At 35.5% G+C, this 10,844-nt stretch overlaps 1 long non-coding RNA gene across 1 annotated transcript; it reads right to left on the reverse strand.

The window, feature by feature from the left end:
• Positions 1-624: 624 nt before the first annotated feature.
• Positions 625-7,276, reverse strand: LOC103878413. Its single transcript, XR_002517641.2, has 3 exons — positions 5,550-7,276; positions 2,013-2,087; positions 625-1,412 (listed from the first exon to the last, which is right to left on the reverse strand). It is a non-coding gene; the product is annotated as an uncharacterized LOC103878413 (long non-coding RNA).
• Positions 7,277-10,844: the final 3,568 nt, after the last annotated feature.

The raw sequence follows: 10,844 nt of genomic DNA on the forward strand, positions 1-10,844 counted from the left end.
CCATTTCTACCCCTACCATGGTAGTCCATTATCTCTCACCCTGTATAGTTAAAGTAGTCTCCTAAACTGGTCTTTCTGCTCTCTTGACCCTCGATGGCCATCCAGAGTGACCTTTAAAAAATCATATTCAAGTCATATCAGCTTCTCTGCTCAAAACCCTCCAGAGGCTTCCTGTCTCATGAAGGGAATATACAAGTTATATTCTATGGCCTGCAGGGTCACATAATCTACCCTCTATTACCTCACTGATGCTCTGACTCCTTCTCTGTAGCCACTGCGGCCTCCTAGTTGTTTCTCAAACATGCCCAGAGAACTCTTCTCTCATGACCCTTGCCCTTGTTCTATACTCTCCTCGGAGCATTTTCTTTCTCCAGAAGAGAATTTATTTTAGGTCTATATTAAAAGGCAACTTCTGTAATCCCAGCACTTTGGGAGGCCAAGGGAGGCAGATCACCTGAGGTCAGGAATTTGAGACCATCCTGGCCAACATGGCAAAATCCTGTCTCTACTAAAACTACAAAAACTAGCCAGATGTAGTGGTATGCACCTGTAATCCCAGCTACTCTAGAGGCTGAAGCAAGAGAGTTGCTTAAACCCAGGAGGCAGTGGTTGCAGTGAACTGAGATCTCACCACTGCACTCCAGCCTGGGCGACACAGCAAGACTCTGTCTCAACAAAATAAAACAAAATAATAAAATAAAAAGGCAACTTATACAGAGTATTCCACCTAAAATTATACCTTCACCTAGACTTTATCACTCATCTCTTATTTTTTTCTGTCTTCTTTTTTATAACTCAGCATCACTCGAATGCACACACACACACACACACACACACACACACGGTAGTAATTTGTGACAGCTCCATTTTTCTGTTGTTCAGGCCAAGAATGTTCATTTTTTTAAATTTATCTTTTTCTCCCTCATACTCTTCACTCAACCCATCAACAAATGATATTGGTTCTGCTTTAAAAAGACATTGATATACAGACAATTAGATGTAGATCTATACCTCTACGTAAGCTGTTACCACTTCTCCCCACATTTGCTGCCATCATTGTTTTACCTGGGTTATGGCAATTGCATTCTCACTGACATCTCTGCTTATGTCCCTGATCCTTTTTAGTCAATTTACCATAAAGTAGTTTGAGTGATCTTATTAAACATAAGTCATGTCATAGCACTCTACTAATGAAAACCCCTAACAACTTTTCTTTTTTACTCAGAGTAAAAGCCACCCCACTGTTACAAAAAGTGAGACCTTACCTGGTCTCCCAGGGCTATTAATTTCATGAGTGCATCCACTCTCCCTCCGCCTTGTTCCCCTTACTCCAGCCGTGCTGGCTTCCTGTGGTTGCTTGAACATGGAGGTCATGTTTCGGCCCCAGAATCTTTGCACTTGCTTTTCCTCCTCTGTCAGAAAAGGGTCTTCCATCAGATATTGAAGGAATTGCTTCCTCCCTTCCTTCAAGGCCTGTATTCCAGTGCCATCTTCTCAGTAAACCTTGCCTGGCCAGTCTACCAAATTTCAGTCCTCCCCGAATCTCCTTTTTGTTCTTTAATTTTTTTAATTTGTTGAACATACAATAATTATTTACTGATTTACCTTGTTTGTTTTCTCTTTCCTTACCAGATTGGAAACCCCAGTAGGGCACAAGTTATTTACCTATTTTGCTTTCTTTTCTTTTGGTTTTGATGCTGTATTCCCAGTTTTTAGAACCACGCTTGGTACATAATAAGCATTCAATAAAATATTGTTGGAAGAACAAATTGATTGTTGGGTATGTTTGGGTGTATATTATGTCCCCCGTCACTAGAAGGTAAGCTCCATGAATACAAGAGGAAGATTTGGCTCTCTATCACATCTACAGAAATGAAAAGGATGCTTGGACCACTGAAGGATTCAAGAAATATTTGTTAAATGGACAAACAAACACCATCAACTTGACTTCACTGAGCCTCAGTGTCCCCAGACGGAAAATGAGAGGCTTAGACTAGAATATAGGCACTTACTTATTAGATGATCTCCAAAAACTTTTCTGTTGTAATATTTATATCCTCACAGCCTTCTCTTTAGTCATCGACTTCCTGTGGATAGAGCAATGAATACTAACTGAGATACCAAAATACTGAAAATGCTGTGTCCAAAAAGAAATATTCTGCGATGCAACTGCTCAGCAAATTTCTAAGAAAACATAGCAGTTACCTTGGGACTGTGTTTGAAGCAATTGTTGCTCTTGGCTGTGGAATGCCAAGATCTGATAACCCAGTTGAAAATAAATGGAAAGCTTTAACCTAGTCTCTGAAATCCTCCAAATAGAACTTGTCTTTCTCAATATTTCTTTCGGAGGCAGTTATACACATATGTATGTGTATACATATATATACACACACACACACACAGAATATAGCTTTATTAAAGAGTCATCCAAACCAATTCTATATTGCTTATTAATTGTGCCAAGTTAGCACAGCCTTGTAATGGGAGTGTGATGTAACTGTTTAAGCTTTTATTTGGAAATTAATAATCTGCTTTAAAAAACTGTGGCCAGGCTTGAAAAATACCGGCTCCCTGGTTTAATTCCTTTCTTCTCCCTTTGAAACATGCCTTTATGCAATGTTTGCGCTACTCAAATTGGCTATTTACTGTTCCCCTGGTTTCACTTTCAGGCATTGCATAAGTTTTTCCTTTCTCCTCTGATACTCTCCCCAAACTTCCCTCCATGAAAATTGTTCTACTTCTCTAGTACTTAGAACTGCACAGTCCAGTATGGCAGCCACTAGCCACATGTGAATATTTAAATATACATTAATTAAAATGAAATACAATTTTAGGTTTTCAATTCCACTAAGTGCTCAGCTGCCATATGTGGTCAATGCCTACAGCATTAGACCGTGCAAATATCAAACATTTCCATCGTCACAGAAACTTCAATTAAAATTAAAATGTAGCTAGCAAATACACATTTTTTTGTTTTTTGTTTTTTTCTCCTTGGAGAATAATTTGGGAAGTCTCTAATTTCCATAGGTCAAGAAATATTGCCATGCTAGTGGCCGGGCATGGTGGCTCACGCCTGTAATCCCAGCACTTTGGGAGGTTGAGGTGGGTGGATCACAAGGTCAGGAGATCAAGACCATCCTGGCTAACACGGTGAAACCCCAGCTCTACTAAAAATACAAAAAAACAAAAAACAAAAAACAAAAAATTTAGCCCGTCTTGTATATTTAAAAAAAAAGAAAAGAAATATTGCCATGTCAGATACAAGGCAGATATGCTAAATTAATTAAATTGCAATCCTTTTCTTGTCTAATTACTCAAACCAGCATTGAATAAAGTTGATCTTTTTCTGCCCTAACAAGATTAGGTATATTGTATTGATTTTGGAAAGTTACTTGCCTCTTCAAATGGTCCTTTTTTCATGGCAGATTGACTTACACTCCCAGGGAGACAGTAACATGCTAAATTTCATAAGGGTGCCTTGTAAGACAATTAAACTTACTTACGTGTGCATGCAATCTGACGAGAAAAATATAAGGTGGATCCCTAGGGAAATAATAAACCCCAAGTGACATCCCTTGGTCCTGAAACTGCTTTCATTTCATTACTTCTTCCCTCTTATGCTCAGCTTCCAAGTCATTGAAAAATATTTTTTAATGGGAAAAATATATGTGTTTTGGGGAAACAGAGATTTCGCATCGCAGTGAGGTACAGTGAGTATCTAATGAGTATACTAGAGTGATTTTGCTTTAACCCCTATTTTATTAAAAAAAAAACACTAATTCATTTTAATTTGAGGACCTGCATTAACAGCACAGAATTTTATAAATATGAATCCCGTAAGGGAAACTGTAGCCTCACTCATGACAAATATTCAAAATGACAAACCCAGGTGAGAAAGTGACATGTTCAAGTCTAGCATGATTTACTGTTTTTCTAAGACATTTTCCATAAGAATAAAAATATATTTACAATTCAAGCTGGTAACTACACAAAGTAATGTGAAGTTTTAAAAAGATCAAATACACACTGTGTTCTTACATTTCAAGATACACCTAAACAAAGAACGTTTTCCTTTTCCCTTTTTATGCCGCCCATTTGTGTGCATTATATAAATGTCTGCTGTTTTACTATACTTGCTCGAGGGCCATAGCTGTGTTTTAGTTGATTGTAAAGAGAAATTGTGACCAAATTGCACAATCACAGACAAACTAGCCTACACACTACCACAGTGAAAAAAAAAAGGAGCACCTTAGGTAAAGGCCCTTAGAATTTATATTAATTGCTATGTAGAACCATAAAAGACAACATGAATGGTAGCACAGAGAAATTTTGCTGCCACTGATGACTCTTTCCTATAAATGACAGATAGAGAAGTATTAACATACCTACTGCCTATACCTGCTCATTAAGACACGGCTAGCCTAACCACATATGGTATCCTCCATAATTTATCATAATATGTAGAAGTGTTACCTTCAGGCAGCTGATATTATGGGAAGCAATTAAATAAAACACTATGGTGTTATCTCTGTGGGTAGAAAACAACTGAGGAATTCAAGTATCTGCCACACCCAATAGGGCAGCCAGAATCTGCCTATCCAGGCATCCTCATGGCTGAATTTACAGGATGTGCCATTTAAATTGTGGATTTCATTTGCAATGGGATGGATGTGAATGCAATGACCTAGCCCTTTACTCATCAATAAAGATTTTTCTGCATCTTTCTCTCACTGAAATATTATTCCTATAGTTGGGATTTCCATACGAATCAGCCTTGTAGGGCTATGGAACCAAGACAGACACAGCATGAACATTTCTCTCCTTGTGTGCTTCCATTTTTGAAGCTGACACTAAATAGCAATACCGGGAATAATGAGAGAAGCTGCATTGGCTGCTGTGGCTTAGAAAAGTGACAGTGTTAAGGAAAAAGCCACAGCACAAGGATCCCAAGATGAATCAAAGAAACAACAAACAAAACAAAACACTAATTAAGAATAGTGACCAGAGACTTGAAGATCCAACGTGTTGTTTATTGAAGGCTGCTGCTTTAATCAAAGAGAGAAAGATTTTACAGTCACTTTGGGCTTAAATGTCACGATATTTGCTGGGTGAAATTTGACAGACATCATTCTCATGGGGGTGTTTTATTATTATCACTTGGTTTGAGATTTTTCTCTTAAAGGAACCCGTGCAGAGTTCTTTGACCTGTGCATATTGAAGGAGTTTAAGTCAAATTTATTCTCTGTCTCAAACCATTTTCTATGATGATGGTCACTCAAGAGCTATTACTGTGTCCTTAAAGCCCACCAGTGTTGAAGTTTCTCTTAGCCAGTTCCCTTACAGAACAATAAACTTCGTAGGAAGATTGATGCATTTGAGCTGTAATTTGAGAAATTCAGCTCAGCTCTGGAATCTGGGCCAATGCATTTAATTGAGAACACATTTAAATTTCTTTGATATTTCTTTATAGCAAAGTATAATACCTCAAGGGAAAAACGTATTTCATCTAAGTTACATTAACTTTGTTAAATAAGTAAATACCCACTTACCTGTAAGCAAAAGAAATGGACAAAATATACACTACTGGCTTTATCCACCTTGCATCTAGAATAAGCAATTTCTTTTCCATAGAATTATTTTCAATCAGTAATTAGTCATGCTGAATAAATATTTTATGTAGAGGTCATAAGAAACAATTCAGTTTTCCTATAAAAGTAATTGACTCCTGTCTATTTTCAACTCTTGAAAAATTTTCTTGGCTTCCCTTGATTGATTAGAATGTGTACAGACAAAAACAGCACAGCTCCCACCATTATCCTGTTTCCTAAGTTATGGTCATGCATGGCCTGGAATAGAGTTACAATGGCTATAGAAGCTCATTACACAAGCTATAGAATGAAGGAAACTTAGGAATTCTGTAGCTGGATTTGTTGAACCTAGTGTTTTCAATATGCAAGGAGTTAATTTAAAGGGCTCTTTTCTTCTCTCTTAAAGGATAGGGTCAGCATAGTAACATGTGCAGGTGCACATGAAGACTACTCTATAGGAGAAAACAGTTCCACAGAGTTTCAATATGACAGCATCATTGCCCTCACAATAAGAAATTTGTTGGCATTGAAGGAGGAGAAAGAGGAGTTATGACACAAAGTGACCATGATGAAAATGATGAATATAAAATAGGAGCATGGCACTACTCTAAGCTGTTCTAAAAAAAATACTAATTTTTTAATCTCTTTTAGATGCTACAGTAGGCTTGTGTAAAGTTTCTATAGCATTGAGAAGTTGCGAATGATATATTTATTTGATATATTATTTATTTATTTATTCATCTATGTATTTCTTTATTAAATGTCCAGGTTGTTCCAAAAAGTATTAATGATAATAACATACAATCTAACAGAATTTTTTTAAAGTGAAAAGAGATTGGCAAATGGAAAAATAAGAATTGAAAAGTAGTAAAATAAATCTGGGGTAACATAATATTTAAAACCAAAGTTATGACTAGTGGATCACCAATTTGTCTCTGAATTTTTGGTATTCACTGTAAAAGGAGAAATATGAGGAGTCAAACATTCTTATAATTCATGTGTTAAAAATTTCAGAATATTAATAAAGATGAAATACATTCGTATTGTGAAGATTGAGACCTGAGAGAAATTTGTCCTATGAATCATTATAAAGATGTTCCTTTATTATATAAACATTGCAGCTTTTTTGGAGGATTCTTAGAGCAAATATAAGGGGTTATAATCAGGTAATGATTTACTCTGCTCCTAGACTGAGGGTATCATGCCCAAAATACAACTTATTGAAACCAATTTATCATCATTCAAAAAAAAAAAAAACCAAGAAATCCACAAAATGACATCTGTGTATCTCTTTCTCTTTACTTTGAAAGAATTAAAGCATGCTAATGTGCATGTGCACACACAATTTATGGTGAAAAATTAAAATAAATGATTATACAGGAAATTCTGCATGGAAAAAGACATCCCTTCATCTAGTAACAATATTCAGATAGTATTTTCTTATGGTATGGTATGGCATGAGCAAGAATGAGGTATAGTAATTTTAGAAAATTTAATTGTGTAGGTGTTATTGACAGAAGAGCAGAGAATATTAACAGCCAATGGAGCATGTGAAAGACTGCCCTACTTGTTTTTCTATTACTCTGATTCTAGCCTATATATTGAGGATCCTAGAATCTTTGTGGTTGATGGAGCCTTTTGGAGATTTAGCATATCTTCCAACTTAATATAAAAATTTTTTCTACAATTTTTAACAATGTCTTCTTGAGCACATTCATGTCTTTTTTTTAAATGTGGTTCAGTCTCTGGTTTTTTCCTGCTATTTTCTTTTCTTTTCTGTTTAGAGACTATCCTTATAATTGAAACAAAATCTACTTTGTTTTAATGTTCACTCATTGGTCCTGTCTTCTCAAAGTTTCACGGATGTATTCTAATCTCTGTTCTATTTAGCAGTCTCTTAAACGTGCTGAAACACTGAACATATCGTTCTTCCCTATGGTTTCACTTGACAAATTAAATATGCATAGGTGTGCCAGCCATTCTTCAGTTGATATAGGTTTTAGACCCTTAATTGCTCATTCATCTTACTTAAAAAGCGTTCTTGTTTGTCAACTTCATTCTTACAATATTGCACCAAGAACTGGAAGCATTGCCAAATTAAAAAATGAGGGGAAATAGAGTGTGGAACAGAGAATAACCCAGAGTTTGGCCTGTGTTTATGCTTGGTGAAAGCACATATACATAGAAAACTGTAGACCTTTGAGTGAGCTCAGCCAGTTTCATGATCTTGCCTCACTGTGATTTCTCCAACATCCTTATTTCATAATGCTACCAACCAGCATGTCATCATATTATCTTGAAAGTTCTTAAGGAATTGTTTCATTTGAAAAATATGCTCCATCGTCCATATGATCTCCTCCCATCTTCCCCCCTTCCAACTATGCTACTGCCTAGAACTAATTTTGTTGAGTAAAAAGTACACTAAAGTTATTACATCCATTTCTCTGGTGAGTATAATTGTACTGATGATTAGCAACAAAATGTTGGCTATGAAAATAGTCACAATACCACTGTTGATTAATACATGCTGACATGCTGAGTTTTCTTCTAAAAGACTTTGATGTTACTTACATAAACCATGATTAAGTTCAATCTCCATGAAGTTCTTTTGCAGCAGATTGTTAAAACCAATATGGTAATTTACATATATCCCTCTTAGGTTTAGCTTTTAGTTTCATCATATGTTTCCATGTGTTAAGATCTTTTAAAATCCTGAATGTGTTATATGTAGGTTTAAAAACTGTGTATTCATTCCTGTCATTGATTTTAATGTTCTATAGAGAGATTAGAACATATGCTCAGGAAACATCTCTTTCAGCCAACTGACATCATATCTTTAAGTCATTATCTTTTTTTGTTTGTTTGTTTGTTTGAAACAGAGTCTCCCTCTGTCACCCAGGATGGAGTGCAATGGTGAGATCTTGGCTCACTGCAACCTCCACCTCCCAGGTTCAAGCGATTCTCGTGCCTCAGCCTCCCGAGTAGCTGAGATTACAGGCATGCACCACCACACCTGGCTACTTTTTTGTACTTTTAGTAGAGATAAAGTTTCACCATGTTGCCCAGGCTGATCTTAAACTCCTGAGCTCAGGTGATCTGCTCTCCTCGGCCTTCCAAAGTACTAGGATTACAGGCAAGAGCCACCACCCCTGGCCAATATTTGACTTCAGTTACTCTACTAACTGTAAATCAACTCATGATTACTCTAACCTGTTTGCTCAAAGTATTTCCATAAGTTTTTCCCTTATACATATTATTTTCTCTATTGTAATGAAATAAAAGTATTTGGATATGACTTAACCACCTCCTATTTGAATAACAAAAACATCTCTAAAATTCTGAGCTTTAACTGGGGAAAGGAATAAGTTGCAATTTAGTGGTTCTGAAGTCTACATTTTCTCCTTTTTCAAAACTATTTTTGTTTGACTTTTTTATTTTCTATGAATTTTTAAAATACTAGAATTTTTTACTGATATTAGTAAAGTTTCATCTGACTACTTTGAATATAATTTTCCTGACTTTAAAGATTTGGCAATTTGAAAGTTTCTGAGTTATTCCACTATTATCTGCTTAACTATATTTATTTTCATTTATCTTTGAGGTTTGTTTTATGATTTTGCTAGTTTGAAGGTCATTAACTTTGCTAGTGACTTTACTTGTCTAGAAAAATAATGTAAAATGTTTAAGTCCAAAAAAGAAAGAAAAATTATCAAGAAAAATGTTGGTATAAGACAGATAAGGCTTCAAGATCTCAATACTAACACACAGTTGCTGAATAAACATATTAATATTAGTTCATGTCGTTTTCCTCATGTGAACATGGCAAAAAGTATAATTTACATGTTGAGCTTTCTTTATTTTGCTTAATCAATTGCATAGCATATTTAAATTACATAGCATAAAGAAGAATGAAAGGAGGTGTACTAGAGAAGTGTCTTGGCAATTTGAACTGGAAAAAAGAATGCTCTCCCTGCATCTTGTTTCACATAATTATGGAATGAAATTGAAAATGAAATTCTAGATCTAGAATCTTATCTCCTATTTCTGTGAGGTATATTATAAAAAGGCAAAACTGCATTATCTCTACTTTAGAATAAAAGTAACTAAATTCTACAATAATAAAGAGACTTAAAGCATGTTGTCCAGTTTGTACAGATCTTTAGTGGTAAGGCAAAAATTAGACTAAGGTTTCATCCATAATGCAATGGTTTTCAGGTAACCCACCCATCTTTGGCTAAGAGATTTTACTGTGTTTGTTTAAAGATGAAAAAGAGGATTAGCACACATTCAATTTTGACTGATTTGCTCATTTTCATACTTGGGATACTGAAATCCTAACCTGACTTAGCTTACTGAGTTGAAAAATTATCTGATTCTTTTCATCAGGTAGCTCTAGCCTTGGTCCTCAGACTTCTGGATAAAATGAAGTGGAAGCAGATATTCATGTTCAAGACAAAACTGCTCAGAATGCTTGTGTACTCACTGTCTAAATAATCGACACCAAGTTACTTTAACATCCAAGATATTTTATTAATTACTGAGTTCTCCACCTTAGTTTGTATGTGTAGGCATAGCTTTAAGAAACCTTTTTTGAAATTTTGTCATTGTGAAGAAAGAAAAAGCTTGGTGAGTGTGAAATGGAGCTCTGTAATTGATTTTATGAGAAAAGATCTTGAAAGTTTGTGCTTTTTCACAGAAAATACCAATATTACTTTGCTCTAAGGAGTGAGAGGAGATGTTGAACATTATATTGGGAAGAGTTGCAATAACCCCTGTGCAGCCCCCTTTCACTTTAGTGGAAGTGAAATGCCATTAGCCTTTAGCACTGAAAGGAAAAAAGTGTAAATTTGAGGGGTTGTGGGGAGACAGAATGATGACATAAGCCAAAAATAAATTATTTTTCAAAGAAACTGAAGACAGGCAGTGTTTGTATTTCTGATCTTAGGTAACAAGCATGTATGCCCTATGCTTTTCCTCACTAGATTGGTACATTTGCAATCAAGTTCCTTTAAAATGTTATTCTCTTAAGAGATGCCTTATATTGACACACCCTGTGTTTACTACTTGAAAGGTCCAAGAATAAAGTGAAATGTTCTCTTCAATCCTCAAGGTGAGCGTCTGCAAAGTAGGTATCACTTTTATTTAGGAAAGAAAACATTGGATTAAGCAAATGATGTTGTACTCTGAAATTGTACATGACAGAGGGAGGAGTTCAGAAATGTTTAGTGAAAGAAAGGAAAGTTTAAGCTTTGAGAT

The sequence above is a fragment of the Papio anubis genome, chromosome 13, assembly GCF_008728515.1.
Source record: "Papio anubis isolate 15944 chromosome 13, Panubis1.0, whole genome shotgun sequence".
Classification (NCBI taxonomy): domain Eukaryota; kingdom Metazoa; phylum Chordata; class Mammalia; order Primates; family Cercopithecidae; genus Papio; species Papio anubis.